Source organism: Argopecten irradians, chromosome 15 (genome assembly GCF_041381155.1).
Source record: "Argopecten irradians isolate NY chromosome 15, Ai_NY, whole genome shotgun sequence".
Classification (NCBI taxonomy): domain Eukaryota; kingdom Metazoa; phylum Mollusca; class Bivalvia; order Pectinida; family Pectinidae; genus Argopecten; species Argopecten irradians.
This window is the reverse complement of record NC_091148.1, coordinates 23,580,881-23,603,090: the sequence shown is the minus strand read 5'-3', so window position 1 is coordinate 23,603,090 and position 22,210 is coordinate 23,580,881. Positions and strand designations below refer to the sequence as shown.

Genomic DNA, 22,210 nt, shown 5'->3' with positions numbered 1-22,210 from the left:
CGTAATACAGTTCAGTGTTCTACCGAGCCATGCTGAATTTGAGGTCACCGTCATGTATTATGGAGAGAGATTCTCTCTACTTGGTGATATATTACGTACAAATAAATACGAGAGAGAATCGTATTGTGTCTCTAGTCATAAGAATATGGCGGTGTTGGAGAGATATTGCTATTGTCGAGATCAATTATCATCTTCGAACTTTATAAATAATGCCACTTTGACATAACACGTATCTTTGCTGTATACCCATCCTGAACTTACTTGGTTGGATTTTTATATTACTTCAGACGTTGTAATCAACTATAAGAAATACACGTTGTTATCTTCCGCATCGCAAACACCAAGACACACCCTCATTAGCTTGTGTTTATAATTGTATGGGGATGATTCATGAGTATTATAATTGTTTTGACATCCCAGTGATTGATATGGTTCAGTGAATTTGATCGATATAAGGCAGTGTAAATTAAATGATTATATTTCCCATAAATTAATGTTTCATTTTTGTCTGGTGTAAGGGTTATACTACCTCAGTATGTCTGGTGTTAGGATAATACTTTCTCTGTTTGTCTAGCGTTAGGGTTATATTGTCTCCGTATTATTTATATGGTCTTAAATAACAGGACATTAACATTAAAGTTGAATGAACCATTTTGGTTATGAAACTTATGAAAAAATCTTTTAAATGTCTGGATAATTGAAATTAAACTGAAAAGCTATTGAAAAACATTGAAATTTTGTTATCTTTTCAATTTTTTTGGGACTATATTTTATCACATTGAACTTGGCTGTTGAGGTTAGATGGTTGAAGCGGGAAATTCAAATGTTCACTCGCATCCAAAATTATGTTTTACTTTGAACTAGAAAGTAAAATGTAAATATAACAATTAAAGGATTGTTTTAATGCATTTATTGGGTGGCAGATAAATAATCATAGTGCCCTAACGGGCGCTATTCTATTTATCTGCTACCCAGATTGCATTTATGTCTCCAATAAATGCAATCTAACAATCCTTTAATTGTTAAATATTTTTGGACTGTCACTTATAAATCAGTTTGGAAGTAAATCCTGAGCACAGCTCGAAGTGTCAAGGCATAAGTAATTCCAGAAGAGTTTCAAAACACTTTTATAAGAGATACATGTTTGTGTCTTGAACAACATACACATTATAGACAATATTGACAGCATTCAGAATTTCAAGCTGAATGTATTAATTCCATCTTTGAAAATGATTTTTGAACGCATCCTGTCCTGCTTTCTTCTGCACGAGCGTGTTCCATGCTGCACATACATGTACACAACATATGGTGATCTTTGGCCATTTGCATTTCAACATTGTTTCCACATTCATTTTACATAATGTAAGCTCCTACAAGCCCTGCAACCACACCTGTTTGAACAGATGAGTACATTCCGATAAATCCAATGGACATAATTTGTTGGGGTTAATCAATAGAAGGGTGACTATGGGTATTTTAGATGCACCAGGTTTATATGTGATGAATGCATTGGTACGGTTGACTGAACTCATAAACACGTGAGTAAAAATGTGCATGCTTTACCTGTTATTGGTATGACATGTGATCAATACAATGATATGGATGAATACACATTGTTGTTATTTTCAGCATATGCTACCCACCTGGTTTATAAGTGATGGATGATTTGTATAGTAGGGTTTTATTAACACAAAAGGAACTGTGTTATAAGTTAGAGATCAGCCTCAAACTGTACTATATGTGTGAGAGGGAACAGCACTCGGACCTTACGAGCCTCGTTACTGTACCCTCTCAAACATATAGTAAAGTTTTCGGCGTATCTCCTTAACTTACATAGGAGGCCCGTCACCTCAGCGCATCTCTATATAGTCTAACATAGGAGGCCCGTCACCTCAGCGCATCTCTATATAGTCTAACATAGGAGGTCCGTCACCTCAGCGCATCTCTATATAGTCTAACATAGGAGGCCCGTCACCTCAGCGCATCTCTATATAGTCTAACATAGGCGGCCCGTCACTTCAGCGCATCTCTATATAGTCTTACATAGGAGGCCCGTCACCTCAGCACATCTCTATATTGTCTAACATAGGAGGTCCGTCACTTCAGCGCATCTCTATATAGTCTAACATAGGAGGCCCGTCACATCAGCGCATCATCTCTATATAGTCTAACATAGGCGGCCCGTCACTTCAGCGCATCTCTATATAGTCTTACATAGGAGGCCCGTCACCTCAGCGCATCTCCATATAGTCTTACATAGGAGGCCCGTCACCTCAGCGCATCTCCATATAGTCTTACATAGGAGGCAAGTCACCTCAGCGCATCTCTATATAGTCTAACATAGGAGGCCCGTCACCTCAGCGCATCTCCATATAGTCTAACATAGGAGGCCCGTCACCTCAGCGCATCTCCATATAGTCTTACATAGGAGGCCCGTCACCTCAGCGCATCTCTATATTGTCTAACATAGGAGGCTCGTCACCTCAGCACATCTCTATATAGTCTAACATAGAAGGCTCGTCACCTCAGCACATCTCTATATAGTCTAACATAGGAGGCCCGTCACCTCAGCACATCTCTATATAGTCTAACATAGGAGGCCCGTCACCTCAGCACATCTCTATATAGTCTAACATAGGAGGTCCGTCACATCAGCACATCTCTATATAGTCTAACATAGGAGGCTCGTCACCTCAGCACATCTCTATATAGTCTAACATAGGAGGCCCGTCACCTCAGCACATCGCTATATAGTCAAACATAGGAGGCCCGTCACCCCAGCGCATCCTTATATAGTCAAACATAGGCGACCCGTCACCCCAGCGCATCTCTATATAGCCAACATAGGAGGCCCGTCACCTCAGCACATCGCTATATAGTCAAACATAGGAGGCCCGTCACCCCAGCGCATCTCTATATAGTCAAACATAGGAGGCCCGTCACCCCTATATCTTACAAAGGAGACAGTCATTAGGAGACCGTATTTAACACTATGTACAAACCACATCGACTCGCTCCTTTTATACAATATAAAATGAAATAAGATCTATGTATAGTTACCATGTCCAGTATTTTCTATTATCTAAATACAAAGTATCGGTGTTCACATTTATTGTTAATTTTGTTCTCTTACATAAATGTTCATCACTGTCTTAATACTAATAGCAATACTGTATATGCAAATGCAAATTCACTGGTTGTTGGTGCGTGACTTTGACTCGGGTAAGGGTACAGCGTAAATGTTGTACCTGCTTAATCGTATTGATCAACGATTTGGAATTTCAATGGTATTAATCAAAATACTTAACAATGTTGTGGAATTTGCCACTATTTCTTGTCATATGGTTAATAAGGAATGTAGAACAATACATTTATGCCATATTTTGCTTCGTGGTTATGTAACGAATTGCCTCATTGAATTGTCCCTTTAATACTAATAGCAATACTGTATATGCAAAAGCACTGGTTGTTAGTGGAAGACTTGCAATTTTCTTTATTTCTTTTAACTTTACATTTCGCCAGAAAAGATGCATGATTATATACATTCCAACAAAACGTAATTTACAATAACATAAAAACACATACACAGATACCCCCATCACGTAGACGACCGCTACGCTAGTGTAGAGGGTGAGACTTCCAAGACTTGCAAGTATTTTTATTTTGAAAGAAACAAATGCTGCAAAGTTTGATGACAAATAGAAAGACCATAATACTCCACAGTGGCCCATACCGATGTTCATGTATATGTATATATGTATCCAATACGACAGAGACAATGGAGAAGAGTAATTGCGCCAAGAATCGTCCATTTTTTTCTTACCCGTTAAATAATCATTCGGTATTTATGGTGATATCCAAGCCAGCTTCACGCAAATTAAACAAATGAAATTAATAGCCACCGAGAGTTGATCATCATATTTCAAACAAGATCATTCACCTAACAAGGCAAACACACTACTATAGTATCACTTTGAGAAGCGCCAGACAAAAGTTGATATACACTGGCACAGCCTCGGGTTCGGCATACAAGACGTCGCACCACCAAAGCGTTAGAGACCAAGGAAACAGGGATGTTGGACAATTGCTATCATATCACAGTGATATAAGATACTATAAGAATTGGTTTACTTCCGATATGTGTATACATTGCATAGAAAGAATATACGTACGTACGTATACCCGGCCTACTATACCTTTCGGCCAGGTACGAAATGGTCCCTATATGTCTAAGTGGAGCACTACCTCAGAAAATCACTCGTTCACAGTTTCTATACTTTGTGTTGTAGGTTTCCAATTATTCCAAGCGTATACATCCATTAATATATTATTTTTGTCAAAAAAAAAAAAAAAAAAAAAAAAAAAAAAAAAAAAAAACCACAAACAAACAAAAAAATACATGGGACTTCAACATAAATTTAACAATAAATTCAATATAAATCTATCATATAGATAGAGAAATCATGAACTGAAGATGGTTTACCAGCCTTCCCATGATTTGTTGAAGTGATCAATACTAATATTTTCTGTGCAATTGTTTTTTCAAGATTAAATCGATATCTAAGTATGTTTTAATATCATTGAAAGTAAGCTTATTACCTTTTCTGGAAGAAACATAGATGAGGTATTTTGTATGAAGTTTTAAAAATTTAGAGGAAAGTAAGTCTCATAATTGTTGTGTCTCCCAAATAGGATTGACATTAGATCTAGTTCTACATTTTTATCAATTGAATTTTTAATCCATCTAATTAGATGTTGGTAAAGAACTCTAGTTTCATCACATTCCCCAAATAAATGTGTGATGCATTCAGTTTCTATTTTATATAAATTACATGAGTTGCAATTCTTTACTCCATTGTCTTTTAAGTACATATTAAGGGGAAGAATTCTGTGTTGCAGCCTATTCTTGAACCATTTCAAGATATTTGTGTATATTTTTTTTCCAATTTTCTATTTGAATTTTGGGATTTAAAAGCCATTTCAATTCTGCAGTGTTATTATTTTGATTTGATTTTGTCAGATTTCTATATATATCCTTACATCTCTTCTTGTTTCAAGGATTTGCATATGATGTGGAATAAAAGGTTTATTGATAATGCAACTTGATTCTTTTTATCTAATTTCGTCTAATCTTAAGGCACTTTTAATTGATTCACATATTCTTCTATAAAACAAGAAATTTGAAGATTTTCCATTAAATATTTACTAAAAATTTGTAAAACTAAAATTTTTTTGACCTGCATCTAAAAAATCAGATACATATTTCACTCCCTGCTGCTACCATTCATTCTTGAAGAAGGACACATGGCCTATTTTTAGAGCCGGGTTGTACCAAATAGGAGATTTCAATATTTCTCCATAATTTGTTATTAAGTTCAAACGGCCATCCTTAATATCTACTTTACCACTCATAAGACGTCAAATTCATAGTCAAATTCATGCTATAATTTGTAGACCTGCCGTATAATTTTCCTTTGAAATGACAATCATATTTATATGTGAAAAATTAATGTCTCGCTGTGAATTTGATATAAGTGATATCAAACAAGTAAAATAAAATGCATACAGACGTTTAAATAATTGTTTTCACAAACATTTCTTTACTCCATTAGCACTAATTGTAGCTCTAAAGACGACACCATTATTTGTCTAACAGTCTTTTGAGCTACAATATTGCATATATGTTGGGGCATCTTAACCACTTGGCCACCGCGGTCCCTTACGCGTCAGAACGAAGTGCAACAAAACCTAAGGGCACCACGGAACCGCTCGTCCATCACGATACTTCTCCGATGTTTTAAGAACGAGCTTACGTTTGCCTAAATTCGTCAACCTTTTAAACCCGTAAAGGTTACCAATACAACTGATATTTTTCCTGAAGTATATTGAATCATTGTTAATAGGAGAACAAATAGCAGTATGAATCCTTAACAGCATTTACTACAAAGGTATATGTTTGTCACACGGTCCTCCAGGCGATCGGTGAGATATTGGTAATGGGTTTAAGTCTAAAATAAGACAAATGCCTTAAACAGCAAAATAAATTGGACAATTTTTCATATTGTGCAAACAGGTGTTTAATGAATTAATGAATGAGTTACTCTACTATTGCCATCTGGGGGACTAACAAACGGAAGTGTTGTGGAAGTATATACTATAAAAGGGTAAGCTATTCTGTATCACATGATCAATACTATAATACCCTAATACTCCTTTCTTCCATTCTTGACAGGGTTATCCAGCGGTTGCTAGGGAAAAGATAACCCTGTCTTTTACCGGGGTAGGGAAAAGACAACCCTGTCTTACCGGGGTAGGGAAAAGACAGCTCACACGTGCTGGACAGTGACGTCATCGATACTTGCGGCGACCATTTTTACGCAGATGGATGTTCATATCAACTGTATTTTCACCATTTCTCATAAATGTATAATTGCAATTGAAATAAGTTTGGGAAAAAACGTGACTGCAAATAAATTCTCCGTACATAATAAATTTGTTGTCTGCATGCTTTATAACAAAACCAGCCTAGTTTCTGAAGAAGAAGTTTAAAGGTGGAGTTGTAAAATCCGCCCACGCTCCGATGTTTTTCCAAAGTTTGCAGTGTTAAAGGTCTAGGTACGTAATTAATTTATATATGTGCTTTTTATCTATTTTGTATTTTCGAAAAAAGGCATAAAGGGCAGAAGGTAATGTTTTCTAACAAAACATTGGGTATGTGTCAAGGGGACTTACTATATTTGTTAATAAATGATACTTCATTCTTTATTTTATACCCATTGATGATTTTGTTTATTTATCAATTTTAACATAAACTGGTTTAAATAAATAAAAAAAAATTGCAGGATAAAATTTGAGATATTTGATTTGCTCGAAATACTTGCGTGTGATCGATTTTGTTTTCACTTTCAAACCATTTTAAAAACCCGCTTTAGATATAATCTTTTTCCCGATTCTTTAAAAAATGAAATCCAGGAAAAAACATTTCATAGGCTGAAATGTAGACAGGATGTTTTTCTTAAAAATCAATATTTTCCCTAGATGACTGTAAATTCAAAATTCGTCATAGACATCATAATAAAACAACAGTTAGTGATACAATTTTGTAAACTTACATATATAGTATGTGATTAGTGCATTTGTATTCTTTATAAAGTTATCTGCCCTTTTATATAGGCATCTGCTATGATGATAAAATTCGCCGTTTTGTCATGACGATACCCTTGCAATCAAATGGCGTAACAGGCGATACCTACCAACAAGGGCAGATGTATAGCGCAGATACAGAATCATGACGAGCACCAATGTGCACAAGTGCTTTATATAATGTACGTAACGAACTTCAATAAAGTATACAAATACTTTGGTTATTTACTGTATCAAGTTTGAGGTCATACTTAGAAGTGAAAAATTAACATTAACATGTAAAATGTTTGAAGGGTTTGGTTATTACGCATAAGAAAGAGCATACTCTCAGGCACATATAATAGCCCATTTCAAGGCCATTACATCTCAAATGGCGGAGATAGACCCCTTTGAAAATGGAAATTTAATCTTTTTCCCGACAAAAATGTTAGTTTCAGAGCCTTTAATATTTAACATATAAAGTTGAATTTTTGTTTTGTAAAGGCATAGCATGGACAGAGGTCTATAGAAGTTATGCTTCACATTGGCCTTGACCTTCGTTCAAGGTCACATGGGTCAAATAGGCTGAAAAATATGTAAACGACTTCTTCCTAATAACCATGAAGCTAAGAGACTTGAGATTTTGCTGTGGCATGCTGGGATGAAGGCTATAAAGTCTATTTAAAGGAATGACCTTGAACTTCATTCAAGGTCACATGGGTTTAATAAGCTAAAATCTTTGAATAACTTTCTCTCCTAATAACCAAGAGGCCTAGAGACCTGATATTGGGTCACACTACGATAAAGGGCTACCAAGTTTTTTCAAATGAATGACATTGACCTTCATTCAAGGCCCTGCGTTAAATAGGCTCAAATCTTTTAAACAACTTTTTAATACATGTAACCAAGATGATCATAGATCTGATGTTAGCCCTGTGGCACGCTGAGACTGATGGGCTATAAAAGTCAATTCAAATGAATGACCCTGACCTCCATTCAAGGTCATAGGGGTAAGATAGTCTAAAATAATTTAATGACTTCTTCTAAATACATATAACCAAGATGCCAAGAGAATCTAATATGGGGTCTGTGGCGTGCTGGGATGAAGGAATACTAAGTTTGTTCAAATGAATGACATTGATAAAGTTTCAAGAGGTTAAAACATTTGATATTACCGGATCATTCATACTGACTCTCTAATATATCTTGAGTATGCACCATGATTACCAGATAACAGGTGATTCGGGCCCTTTGTGCCCGTGTTGTCTACCAATGAGTTTCTGTTCCTTTTTCATCATAAAATGTTTTACTGAGTCGACGACTGCAGAATTCATTAATTTATCGAAAGCTGCACGCGTAAGAACGAATAGCAACAAAACCTTGAGGGCACCACGGGTCTGCTCGCCCATGATAATACTTCTCTGTTGTTTTAAAAGAACGAGCTTACGTTTTGCCTAAGTTCACTTACCGTGTTGAACCCATAAATGTCATAGAACATTGTTTCATGAAAAAATGAATCATTGCTAATACGAAAAAAATAGCAGTATGAACCTTGAACACCATTTACTACGAAGGTATATGTATACCTATAGTTTTCCTCGCGTGGTTGAAAAAGTGCTCGTGCAGGCGAAAGGCAAGATCAGTGAGATGTTTTTATTGGTTTAGGTCTAAAATAAGACAAACGCCCGTCATTTATCTACAGATCCTCAGTAGAAAAATTATTTAGTCACCATTTACAAAATAGTCCCTATACATAAAGTAGTATATATATCTATGTAATAGTCTATAATATCTATGTAATAGTCTCTATATTATTTATGTTAAATAAAATAATATTGTATTGACGAGTAATATAACGTGAATAACCAAATTCTAAATGTAATTAATAACAACCCAGGACCCGCATGATTGAAGTAGATCATGTTATAATCATGACGATAGCCAAGTTGACGTGGCTAGAGTTTTGATACGACCAACACAGAAGCTGAGCTCTCGCAACATTCACCATTTAGAAAAACTAAAAGCAGTTTCGGGTAAGGTATTTACCTTAAACATTGAAACAAAATGAGATTTTATAAAACCAGGAAATAATTTATGTTTTAATGCATTATTTTTTTTTTAAATTTCAGATGATGCTAACTTACCGTGGATTGTTCGCCTGCTCAATGGTTTTCCTGGTTAATCAATTTTATACTTCTTTACGAATACAGACAATATTTACATCTCCAAGCATATTTGATTCAAGATAATTTCTTCTGTCGAAATGAAGACAAGTGTACACAAGGCATATGCAAAAAGTGCATCGGAACACAACTCAGGGATAATGTTACTTTCCCGAATCTTGAGCCATGCGGACGGAAGTAAAAAAGATTCGTAAAAGTACGAAAGCCACCATGACTGTGGTCGATGGAATCTGATTACATACAAGGAAGGGATGAAAATCATCGTTAATAAAACAGTCCCACTTCTCACTATCCGTTATTTGCAAACTGGTTTCCTATCAACCTTATGTGAAAGGAGGTTGAACACGATAGTACAAAGTTGTTCGAAAAGAAAGATTCCGAACATTTAACGAATCTATTGATTCGGTATCACTGATCAGTTTTGCATGGTTTAGTTGTCTCAATACATAGAAAAACGTTGCTAGGACAGCAACACTTTGCATCTGTCATAAGAAATGAAACGTTGATGAAGTTTAAGACAAGGATATCGGTCTGATATCGCTAACCCAGCGTTAGGAAAGACCCATGGATGTCGTTATGGGTGGTCTCGAGTCGACATCCAGCATCTGAATTTTCCTCCTCTCCGTCAGATGAACTATACGAAGGCCTTCCTGGATAGTATCTCTACTGTAGACATGTTAGGTACAATAAGGCAGCCTTAACACACGTTACCGAACACCAGCCCCCATACTCACAGACATGACGCTGCAGGAGATGAATATCTCTCATGGATACTTCGGGGGTCGATAAATATCCATTTGTCTGGAAAGACTACAATGAACGCTGGCTATCTGACATTTTTTAGCGAGGATGCGTCTTCTTCGGGATATTTACCTACCTTAACAGCGGTTTTTAAATATTACCTGTAGACTATTACATGCGGCAGTTTTATAATCAGGATTAGAATCACCAACATGAAATCAAACAAATAAACTCTGTTCGGGAAATTCACTCATATTACAGGCTGTTCTTTGATCAGGTTATCCGAGTTTCATCACCACATATCATGACCGTCCCCAAAGTTTGCGATTTTCTAAAACATTTGTAAACCGACACACGATAACGCTAATGGGCTAGGCATTGAGGATCTACCTCTAGCGAGGAGACACTTACGAGCCCACCACAAAACGTGGAGCCCTGGACAATACCGTGCTGATTGTCTTTGGGAATCATTGGTAGTCCGATACGATAAAAACGGTAACATAAGAAATACATATCAAGGAGAAATAGATGGAAAACAAATGCCAGTGCTTGTTTATCTCCCTTTCGCTTTGGTTTCGTCAAGAAACAACGTGAAATTATATGAAAATCTGAATTCTAATAGAAAGAAAATTAACAAGTAACATCGATATATATTGCTACACTTCAGGATATACTAGAAATAGGTAAAAGGCCACATAGCGCCGAGTTACAATGGGAAATGCGGAACCAGCCTTGCTGAGGAATATTAGGACGAACAGAACATGTGAGGATTTAAAGAAACCAACACACTTCCTGTGTCTGCCAGAACTTCTACAGTATTGTATTCCACTGAATCAAAAAATCGTCCGTGAAATATCACTTTGGGTGGGTGAAAGAAAATTAACACGATGCTAGTGAATGTTCCTGTAAGTGTTAGATTTGGCCTTGAATACTATCAGTCATCGTGGAAGTCTATTAATACAACTAATGTTACGTCACCGCTTACATGGGGATCTACGTAATACTAGTTCATTGTTCTACCGAGCCATGCTTGAATTTTGAGGTCACCCTCCATGTATTTATGGAAAGAGATTTCTTTCTACTTGGTGATATATTAAGTACAAATAAATACGAGAGAGAATCGTATTGTGGTCCTCTAGTTCTCATAAAACTAATGCGGGTGTGGAGAGACAATACTGTGCTATTAGTCGAGATCAATTTATCATCTTCGAACTTTATTAAATAGTTCCACACCGACAGAGATACGTAGTCTTTTGCTGTAAACCCATCCGAAATTTAACCTTGGTTAGGATTTTTATATTACTTCAGACGATATGCATGCACTAATAATAAATAACATGTTTTATAATCTCCGCAAATCTCAAACACTAAGATATATTCACCCTCAATAGCTTCTGATTTATAATTGTAAGGGGAAGAATCAAAAAGTATCATAGGTTGTAGTGGACATCCCATGGTTCATGTAGAATTTGATCGATAATAAGTGATATATAAAAGATATATGGAAGTGTTAAATTACATTAGTACAATTTCCCCATTAATTTATGTTTGAATTTTCCTCTGAGGTGTATGTGTTATATTAACTCAGTGGTGTCTGGTTGTTCGGATAATACATTCTCTGTTTGTCTAGCGTTAGGTTTATTATTGTCCTCTGTATTATTTATATGGTCCATAGATAACAGGACCGTCACCTAGAAAGGTCCAGACACTTCAGCGCTTCCTTTTTGTAGTCATACATAGGAGGCCCCGTCACCTCCAACGTAGCTCTATACAGTCTAAAACACAGTTTACGTAGAATCACTTCCTGCTCTCTTCATGTGTTACGTGTCACCATGTGCAGCACATACATGTACACAACAATTGATCTGATTACCCATTTGCAAATTCAACATAAAGAATTTTCGACGCTCATTTTACCATAATGTAAGCTCCGTCAAGCCCTGCAACCACACCTGTTAGAACAGCTGAGTACATTCCCGATAAATCCAATGCACATAATTTGGTTGGGGTTTTAATAGAAGGGTGACTATGGGTATTTTTAGGTGCTCACAGGTTTATTATGTGATGAATGCATTGCTACGGTTTGACTGAACACATAAACCCAATGAGTAAAAATGTGCATGCTTTTACCCTGTTATTGGTATAACATGTGATGATAATAGAATGATATGAATGAATGCACATTGTTGTTATTTTACAGCATATGCTAACCCACCCTGGTTTTATAAGTGATGAATGCCTTTGTAAAGTAGAGTTTTATTAACACAAAAGGAACTGGTTTTTAAGTTAGAGATCAGCCTCAAACTGTACTATATGTGTGGGAGGGAACCGCACTGGCCATCGGACTCTTACAAACCTCGTTGCTGTACCCTCTCAAACATATACTACAGTTTTCGGCGTATCTCCACTAATACATAGGAGGTCCGTCACTTCAGCGCATCATCTATAATAGTCCCTGACATCAGGAGGTCCGTCACCTCAGCGCATCTCTACATAGTCTAACATAGGAGTTCTCGTCACCTCAGCGCATCTCTATATAGTCCCCTAACATAGGAGGCCCGTCACCTCAGCGCATCTCCATAATAGCCTTACATAGGAGACCCGTCACCTCAGCACATCTCTATATAGTCTAACCTAGGAGGCCCGTCACCCTCAGCGCATCTCTATAATTACTAACATAGGAAACCCTTCACCTCAGCGCATCTCTATGATGTCTAACATAGGAAGCCCGTCACCTCATGCGCATCTCTATATAGTCTAACATAGGAGGCCCGTCACCTCAGCGCATCTCTATATAGCCTACCATAGGATGGCCCGTCACCTCAGCACATCTCTATACAAGTCCCTACATAGGATGCCCGTCATACTCAGCGCATCTCTATAATAGTCTAACATAGGAGGTCTGTCACCTCAGCGCATCTCCATATAGTCCTACAAAGGAGGCCCGTCACCTCAGCGCATCTTATATAGTCTTACATACAAGGTCCGTCACCTCAGCACATCTCTTTATATAGGCCTCTTACATAGGAGGCCGTCACCTCAGCGCATCTCTATATAGTCTAACATAGGAGGCCCGTCACCATCAGCGCATTCTCTATATAAGTCTAACATAGTGGCCCGTCACCTCTGCACATCTCTATATAGTCTTAACATAGGGAGGCCCGTCCACCTCAGCGCATCTCTATATTAGTCCTAACATAATAGAGAGGCTCGTCACCATCAGCGCATCTCTATATAGCCTAACATAGGAGGCCCGTCACCTCAGCGCATCTCTATATATAGTCTTACAAAGGAGACAGTCAGTAGGGAGACCGTATTTAACAATATGTACAAACCACATCACAACTCGCTCCTTTTGCACAATAATAAAATGAAATAAAAACTGTGTATACTTACCATGTCCAGTATTTTCTATTATCTAAATACAAAGTATCGGTGTTCACATTTATTGTTAATTTTGTTCTCTTACATAAATGTTCATCACGTCTTAATACTAATAGTAATACTGTGGATATGCAAATGCACTGGTTTGTTAGTGCAAGACTTGCAATTTTCTTTATTTCTTTTAACTTTACATTTCGCCAGAAAAAGGATGCATGATTATATACATTCCAACAAACGTAATTTACAATAACATAAAAACACATACACAGATACCCCCATCACGTAGCACGACCGAGTACGCTAGTGTAGAGGGTGAGACTTCCAAGACTTGAAAGTATTTTTATTTTGAAAGAAACAACTGCTTCAAAGTTTGATGACAAATAGGATGACCATGATTCTCCACAGTGGCCCATACCAATATTCATGTATATGTATACATGTATCCAATACGACAGAGACAATGGAGAAGAGTAATTGCGCCAAGAATCGTCCATTTTTTTCTTACCCGTTAAATAATCATTTGGTATATATGGTAATATCCAAGCCAGCTTCACGCAAATCAAACAAATGAAATTAATAGGCACCGAGAGTTGATTAATAATCATTTTTTCAAACAAGATCATTCACCTAAACAAGGCAAACACACTACTATAGTATCACTTTGAGAAGCGCCAGACAAAAGTTGATGTACACTGGCACAGCCTCGGGTTCGGCATACAAGACGTCGCACCACCAAAGCGTTAGAGACCGAGGAAGCAGGAATGTTGGACATTTGCTATCATATCATCAGTGATATGAGAAATTGGTTTACTTCCGATATGTCTATACATTGCATAGAAAGAATATACGTACTACCCGGCCTACCTATACCTTTCGGCCAGGTACGAAATGGTCCCTATATGTCTAAGTGGAGCACTGCCTCAGAAAATCACTCGTTCACAGTTCTATACTTTGTGTTGTAGGTTTCCAATTATTCCAAGCGTATACATATCATTAATATATTATTTTTGTCCAAAAGAAACATAACGACCATTCTTTTTTTAACATTTTTTTCATTTTTGTTTTCATTTTTGCATAAAGCATATAACACATTAACAAATAAATGGGACATAAACATAAATTAACAGGACATATGCATTACATGTCTATTACAAAAAATTATATAATAATAATAAAAAACATAGCATAGCATGCTGAAAGTACTTGTACGTGGGAAAAAACAACTGTTTGAAATATTTTGGTGAAGAAAATTTGCGAATTACTATAAAATAAGTTTTGCCGGCTATTAGAAATCTTTGAGAAAATAAGTATGTCCTTGTACGTGTATTTTGATTGCTAATGAACAGCTAATAGTAATAATAGTAATAGGAGATGGACTTTACTCAGGCCATAAAGACAGCGAAAAAACAGTATATAAATAAAGTAGACATACATCACAAATGAATAGAGCCTATAGCAAAGTATATATGAGACAACATATTGATTTGCTAATAAGATATCAAAAAAAAAAAATAATATAGAAACCAATATGCAAACTCAATACTAATCACATGGATATAGATAGAGAAATCATGAACTGAAGATGGTTTTGCCAGCCTTCCCATGATTTGTTGAAGTGATCAATACTAATATTTCTGTGAAGAAACGATATCTAAGTATGAGAAAGTAAGCTTTTGTATGAAGTTTTTTGTATGAAAAAAAATTTAGAGGAAAGTAAGTTTGATAATTGTTGTGTCTCCCAAATAGGATTGACATTAGATCTAGTTCTACATTTTTATCATTGCATTTTTAATCCATCTAATTAGGTGTTGCCAAAGAATTTAGTTTCATCACATTCCCCAAATAAATGTGTGATGCATTCAGTTTCTATTTTATATAAATTACATGTGTTGCAATTCTTTACTCCATTGTCTTTTAAGTACATATTAAGGGGAAGAATTCTGTGTTGCAGCCTATTTTTGAACCATTTCAAGATATTTGTGTATATATTTTTCCAATTTTCTATTTGAATTTTGGGATTTAAAAGCCATTTTAATTCTGCAGTGTTATTATTTTGATTTGATTTTGTCAGATTTCTATATATATCCTTACATCTCTTCTTGTTTCAAGGATTTGCATATGATGTGGAATAAAAGGTTTATTGATAATGCAACTTGATTCTTTTTATCTAATTTCGTCTAATCTTAAGGCACTTTTAATTGATTCACATATTCTTCTATAAAACAAGAAATTTGAAGATTTTCCATTAAATATTTACTTAAAATTTGTAAAACTTAAACTTTTTTGACCTGCATCTAAAAAATCAGATACATATTTCACTCCCTTCTGCTACCATTCATTCTGGAAGAAGGACACATGGCCTATTTTTAGAGCCGGGTTGTACCAAATAGGAGATTTCAATATTTCTCTATACTTTGTTATTAAGTTCAAACGGCCATCCTTAACATATCTACTTTACCACTCATAAGACGTCAAATTCATAGTCAAATTCATGCTATAATTTGTAGACCTTCCGTATAATTTTCCTTTGAAAAGACAATCATATTTATATGTGAAAAATTAATGTCTCGCTGTGAATTTGATATAAGAGATATCAAACAAGTAAAATAAAATGCATACAGACGAAATACACAAACATCTTTATGTAATTGTAGCTCTAAGACGACGAGTTTACGTTTGCCTCCCTTACGCGTCAGAACGAAAACAAAACCTTCACCAACCTTTTAAACCCGTAAAGGTTACCAATACTACTGATATTTTTCCGATGAAGTATATTGAATCATTGTTAAATTCACCAAGAGAAAACCAAATATTTTTCCTGCAGTATGAATCCTTAACAGCTTTTACTACAAAGGTATATGTTTGTCACACGGTCCTCCAGGCGATCGGTGAGATATTGGTAATGGGTTTAAGTCTAAAATTAGACAAATGCCTTAAACAGCAAAATAAATTGGACAATTTTTCATATCGTGCAAACAGGTGTATAATGAATTAATGAATGAGTTACTCTACTATTGCCATCTGGGGGACTAACAAACGGAAGTGTTGTGGAAGTATATACTATAAAAGGGTAAGCTATTCTGTATCACATGATCAATACTATAATACTCTTTAATATGTGGATATGAAGGAGTTTTTTTCAAAAATATTTTATTGGAAATACAAGAATTATAAACATAGTATAAATCATAAAATAATAAAGTATTATCGGATGGATCAGCCAACTATACTACTCTTTTCCAATTTAAAGGGTAGACTATCCCTTTCTTCCATTCTTGACAGGGTTATCCAGCGGTTGCTAGGGAAAAGATAACCCTGTCTTTTACCGGGGTAGGGAAAAGATAACCCTGTCTTTTACCGGGGCAGGGAAAAGACAACCCTGTCTTTTACCGGGGTAGGGAAAAGACAGCTCACACGTGCTGGACAGTGACGTCATCATACTTGCGGCGACCATTTTTACGCAGATGGATGTTCATATCAACTGTATTTTCACCATTTCTCATTAATGTATAGGAGAAAAAATCAAACAAGGGCCTGGCAGGTGGACAGGGATATCTCAACCTTCGTGGAAGACTTTAACCAGCAATCCTCGGTTGAGATATCCCTGTCCACCTGACAGGCCCATGTAAGATTCTATTAATCCTTCATTTCTACATATGAAAGAGTGTTTTTTTTCTCTCTTTTTTTTTCTCTTACCTCGACATTTAATTGCAATTGAAATAAGTTTGGAAAAAAAACGTGACTGCAAATCAATTCTCCGTACATAATAAATTTGTTGTCTGCATGCTTTTTAACAAAACCAACCTAGTTTCTGAAAAAGAAGTTTAAAGGTGGGGTTGTAAAATCCGCCCACGCTCCGATGTTTTTCCAAAGTTTGCAGTGTTAAAGGTCTAGGTATGTAATTAATTTATATATGTGTTTTTTATCTATTTTGTATTTTCTAAAAAGGCATAAAGGGCAGAAGGTAATATTTTCTAACAAAACATTGGGTATGTGTCAAGGGGACTTACTATTTTTGTTAATAAATGATACTTCATTCTTTATTTTATACCCATTGATGATTTTGTTTATTTATCAATTTTAACATAAACTGATTTAAATAAATAAAAAAATATTGCAGGATAAAATTTGAGATATTGGATTTGCTCGAAATACTTGCGTGTGATCGATTTTGTTTTCACTTTCATACCATTTTAAAAACCCGCTTTAGATATAATCTTTTTCCCGATTCTTTAAAAAATGAAATCCAGGAAAAAACATTTCATAGGCTGAAATGTAGACATGATGTTTTTCTTAAAAATCAATATTTTCCTTAGATGACTGTAAATTCAAAATTCGTCATAGACATCATACTAAAACAACAGTTAGTGATACAATTTTGTAAACTTACATATATAGTATGTGATTAGTGCATTTGTATTCTTTATAAAGTTATCTGCCCTTTTATATAGGTATCGATTATGATGTAATGCTTTTGTGGATGAAATACGCCGTTTTGTCGACGTTACCACCCTTGCAATCAAATGGCGTAACAGGCGATACCTACCAACAAGGGCAGATGTATAGCGCAGATACAGAATCATGACGAGCACCAATGTACCAATGTGCACAAGTGCTTTATATAATTTAGTACACGCCTCTATCTGTATATCTCGAACGAAACAACGTATACGTTTGGTTATTTACATCAAATGAGGTCATACTTAAGTGAAAAAATTAACATTAACATGTAAATGTTTGAAGGGCGCATAAGAAAGAGCAAACTCTCAGGCACATATAATAGCCCATTTCAAGGCCATTACATCTCAAATGGCGGAGATAGACCCCTTTGAAAATGGAAATTTAATCTTTTTCCCGACAAAATGTTAGTTTCAGAGCCTTTAATATTTAACATATAAAGTTGAATTTTTGCTTTGTAAAGGCATAGCATGGACAGAGGTCTATAGAAGTTATGCTTCACATTGGCCTTGACCTTCGTTCAAGGTCACATGGGTCAAATAGGCTGAAATATGTAAACGACTTCTTCCTAATAACCATGAAGCTAAGAGACTTGAAATTTTGCCTGTGGCATGCTGGGATGAAGGCTATAAAGTCTATTCAAAGGAATGACCTTGAACTTCATTCAAGGTCACATGGGTTTAATAAGCTAAAATCTTTGAATAACTTTCTCCTAATAACCAAGAGGCCTAGAGACCTGATATTGGGTCACACTACGATAAAGGGCTACCAAGTTTTTTTTCAAATGAATGACATTGACCTTCATTCAAGGCCCTGCGTTAAATAGGCTCAAATCTTTAAACAACTTCTTAATACATGTAACCAAGATGATTATAGATCTGATGTTAGCCCTGTGGCACGCTGAGACGAAGGGCTATAAAGTCAATTCAAATGAATGACCCTGACCTCCATTCAAGGTCATAGGGGTAAGATAGTCTAAAATATTTTAATGACTTCTTCTAAATACATATAACCAAGATGCCAAGAGATCTAATATGGGGTCTGTGGCGTGCTGGGATGAATGAATACTAAGTTTGTTCAAATGAATGACATTGATCAAGTTTCAAGAGGTTAAAACATTTGATATTACCGGATCATTCATACTGACTCTCTAATATATCTTGAGTATGCACCATGATTACCAGATAACAGATTCGGGCCCTTTGTGCCCGTGTTGTCTACCAATGAGTTTCTGTTCCTTTTTCATCATAGAATGTTTTACTGAGTCGACGACTGCAGAATTCATTAATTTATCGAAAGCTGCACGCGTAAGAACGAATAGCAACAAAACCTTGAGGGCACCGCTGGTCTGCTCGCCCATGATAATACTTCTCTGTTGTTTTAAGAACGAGCTTACGTTTGCCTAAGTTCACTTACCGTGATTAACCCATAAATGTCATAGAACATTGTTTCATGAAAAAATGAAGCATTGCTAATACGAAAAAATAGCAGTATGAATCCTTGACACCATTTACTACGAAGGTATATGTATACCTACCGTTCCTCGCGTGGTTGAAAAAGTGCTCGTGCAGGCGAAAGGCAAGAACAGTGAGATAATTTTATTGGTTTAGGTCTAAAATAAGACAAACGCCCGTCATTTATCTACAGATCCTCAGTAGAAAATTATTTAGTCACCATTTACAAAATAGTCTATATATCTATATAATAGTCTATATATCTATGTAATAGTCTATATATCTATGTAATAGTCTATATATCTATGTAATAGTCTATATTATTTATGTTAAATAAATAATATTGTATTGACGAGTAATATAACGTGAATAACAAATTCTAAATGTAATTAATAACAACCCAGGACCCGCATGATTGAAGTAGATCATGTTATCATGACGATAGCCAAGTTGACGTGGCTAGAGTTGATACGACCAACACAGAAGCTGAGCTCTCGCAACATTCACATTTAGAAAAATAAAAGCCTTTTCGGGTAAGGTCGATTTACCTTAAACATTGAAACAAAATGAGATTTTATAAACCAGGAAATAATTTATGTTTTAATGCATTATTTTTTTTTTTAATTTCAGATGATGCTAATTTACCGTGGATTGTTCGCCTGCTCAATGGTTTTCCTGGTTATAATTTTATACTTCTTTACGAATACAGACAATATTTACATCTCCAAGCATATTTGATTCAAGATAATTTCTCTGTCGAACTGAAGACAAGTGTACACAAGGCATATGCAAAAAGTGCATCGGAACACAACTCAGGGATATGTTACTTTCCGAATCTTGAGCCATGCGGACCGGAAGTAAAACGATTCGTAAAAGTACGAAAGCACCATTACTGTGGTCGATGGAATCTGATTACATACAAGGAAGGGATGAAAATCATCGTTAATAAAACAGTCACTTCTCACTATCCGTTATTTGCAAACTGTTCCTATCAACCTTATGTGAAGGAGGTTGAACACGATAGTACAAAGTTGTTCGAAAGATTCCGAACATTTAACGAATCTATTGATATCACTGATCAGTTTTGCATGGTTAGTTGTCTCAATACATAGAAAACGTTGCTAGGACAGCAACACTTTGCATCTGTCATAGGAAATGAAACGTTGATGAAGTTAAGACAAGGATATCGGTCTGATATCGCTAACCCAGCGTTAGGAAGACCCATGGATGTCGTTATGGGTGGTCTCGAGTCGACATCCAGACTGAATTTTCTCCGTCAGATGAACTATACGAAGGCCTTCCTGGATAGTATCTCTACTGTAGACATGTTAGGGTACAATAAGGCAGGCCTTAACACGTTACCGAACACAGCCCCCATACTCACAGGCATGACGCTGCAGGAGATGAATATCTCTCATGGATACTTCGATAAATATCCATTTGTCTGGAAAGACTACAATGAACGCTGGCTATCTGACATTTTTTAGCGAGGATGCGTCTTCTTTCGGGATATTTAACTACCTTAACAGCGGTTTTAGATATTTACCTGTAGACTATTACATGCGGCAGTTTATATCAGGATTAGAATCAACCAACAGAAATCAAACAAATAAACTCTGTTCGGGAAATTCACTCATATTACAGGCTGTGTTTGATCAGTTATCCGAGTTCATCACCACATATCATGACGTCCCAAAAGTTTGCATTTTCTAACATTTGTAAACCGACACACGATAACGCTAATGGGCTAGGCATTGAGGATCTACCTCTCGCGAGGACACTTACGAGCCTCCACAAACGTGGAGCCCTGGACAATACCGTGCTGATTGTCTTTGGGGATCATGGTAGTCGATACGGTAACATAAGAAATACATATCAAGGGAGAATAGAGGAAAACATGCCAGTGCTGTTTATCTCCCTTTCGCTTTGGTTTCGTCAAGAACAACGTGAATTATATGAAAATCTGAAATGTAATAGAAAGAAATTAACAAGTAACATCGATATATATGCTACACTTCAGGATATACTAGAAATAGGTAAAGGCCACATAGCGCCGAGTTACAATGGGAAATGCGGAACCAGCCTTCTGAGGAATATTAGGACGAACAGAACATGTGAGGATTTAAAGATACCAACACACTTCAGTGTCTGCCAGAACTTCTACAGTATTTATTCCACTGAATCAAAAATCGTCCGTGAAATATCACTTTGGGTGGTGAAAGAAATTAACACGATGCTAGTGAATGTTCCTGTATGTGTAGATTTGGCCTTGAATAATATCAGTCATGCGTGGAAGTCTATGAATACAACTAATGTTACGTCACCGCTTCATGGGGACTACGTAATACAGTTCAGTGTTCTACCGAGCCATGCTGATTTTGAGGTCACCGTCATGTATTATGGAGAGAGATTCTTTCTACTTGGTGATATATTACGTACAAATAAATACGAGAGAGAATCGTATTGTGTCTCTAGTTATAAGACTATGGCGGTATTGGAGAGATATTGCTATTGTCGAGATCAATTATCATCTTCGAACTTTATAAATAATGCCACACCAACATAACACGTATCTTTGCTGTATACCCATCCTGAACTTACTTGGATGGATTTTTATATTACTTCAGACGTTGTCATCAACTATAAGAAATACACGTTGTTATCTCCGCATCACAAACACTAAGATACATGCACCCCCATTTGCTTGTGTTTATAATTGTATGGGGATGATTCATGAGTATTATAATTGTTTTGACATCCCAGTGATTGATATGGTTCAGTGAATTTGATCGTTATAAGGCAGTGTAAATTAAATGATTATATTTCCCATTAATTAATGTTTGAATTTTCTCTGGTGTTTGTGTTATA

At 36.1% G+C, this 22,210-nt stretch overlaps 1 pseudogene; it reads left to right on the top strand.

The window, feature by feature from the left end:
* Nucleotides 1–8,184: 8,184 nt before the first annotated feature.
* LOC138308687 (uncharacterized) lies at nt 8,185–21,908 on the top strand (annotated as a pseudogene).
* Nucleotides 21,909–22,210: the final 302 nt, after the last annotated feature.